Source organism: Delphinus delphis, chromosome 1, assembly GCF_949987515.2.
Source record: "Delphinus delphis chromosome 1, mDelDel1.2, whole genome shotgun sequence".
NCBI classification, from domain to species: Eukaryota; Metazoa; Chordata; class Mammalia; order Artiodactyla; family Delphinidae; genus Delphinus; species Delphinus delphis.
The window spans coordinates 109,948,196-109,949,710 of NC_082683.1; the positions used below are offsets into that span (position 1 = coordinate 109,948,196).

Sequence of the window (1,515 nt, forward strand, 5' to 3'; positions counted from 1 at the left end):
TTTTACCATCACAAAAAAAATTGTATTTTATTCAGGAAATGGAGGATAAGTAACAATTGCTCATCTGGCAGAAACCGCTGCCTAGATGACAGACACACACAGAAGACAGTGGGAGAATCCTCAGAGGGCGCTCAGGAGGAGAGATGCTGCTCTTCCCTCTGAGGCTCTGGGATGCTTTTTCGGATACCTCCCAGAGGGAAGCAGCATAGCAGACTCAGATAGGAAACCTCTGACCGTCAGGAATCCCCACATGCACACTGCAGGCTGAAGAGTGTAAAGCTTCTCCTGTATCCATGATAGGCTTTGAAGAGAAGATGAAGATGGAGCTGTGGAACTAGATGAGCTGATTGTCCTTATCCTTTCCAGAGGCAGATAAAACCTGAAGCTGTTACTTGTTCTTGGGTGGGCACTTCTGCTGGCATTGCTCGGGAGGTGGCACAGGAGTGCATTTCTCAGTGCACTTTATAGGTTGGCAAGGGTCTGTACCCTTTTTAGGTGAGCAAGGATCAGGGCACTTTGTTGGGCACACTGGAGGTATCTTGCACTGCTGCTTGCACTGCTGCTCTTGAGAAGACATCTTTCTGGAGTCTTAATATCTGAAAGAAAGTATATGACCATGTTCACCAGAAGGAATTCCTTCAGAGAGAAGACCCAAAGCTTTGACAACTCAAATAAACAGGATCTCTCCAATCTCTAAAAATGGGTGTTAATCTCTTTAATACCTTTTAATGAATTTCTGACTTCTCTCTCGTTCTTTAGCAAATCTATTCATCAGCCCAGAGACAACCTTCTCTTTTCTCATACAACATTTCCAAAGAAAATATCTTTTTTTAAAAGAAACCAGCAGTGTTTTCTCTTTTGGTTTCTTTGTTCTTCTTTTTTTAATGAAAACCTCATCTTTAAAAAAGGCCATCACAAGTTCTAAAATCCTGGGCAAACTCACAAGCAATTTCTATCACCATTTTTTCTCATGAGGTCCCGACACGATTACTTATGTACAAAGCAAAGGGCAATCAGGATGAATGTAAGGGCATCACACCTTCTAAGATTAATGCCTCTGAAATCACAGCAGAGGTCCAACAGAAAGGCACAGAAAAAGGTAAATACTTTACTCTTTATCCCTTCATGTCAAAATTTCCTTTTAATTTCTTGTTCAATAGAGGAATTCAAACTAGGTATCAGAAATCTAGTAAATACAATATAACATTGTGCCCAGATTCCAAGTTCCCATCCACTAAGTAACATTGTACCCTTGATCATAACTTTGGACCCATCAAATTTGCGGTCTCCAGCATAAACTCAACATTCGGGGGCCCGAGAACAAAGTTGAACTGAAGAATCATACTCACCAGGTTCGCCAAAGTCAATCAGAACTCGAGTAGCAGGAGGATAGCTGTCGTGCAGCAGAGGCCCTTTTTATTGGTGTTTGCTGCCCCACCCAGGGGGAAGCGGAGCTACCAAAACTGGACTGGTTCAGTCATTTCCCAACCAAATGCAAATCCATCCATAACTGGC

At 42.5% G+C, this 1,515-nt stretch overlaps 1 long non-coding RNA gene across 1 annotated transcript; it reads right to left on the reverse strand.

The window, feature by feature from the left end:
• Positions 1 to 1,515, reverse strand: LOC132422647 (uncharacterized). Its single transcript, XR_009518867.1, has 2 exons — positions 1,350 to 1,515; positions 1 to 596 (listed from the first exon to the last, which is right to left on the reverse strand). It is a non-coding gene; the product is annotated as an uncharacterized lncRNA (long non-coding RNA).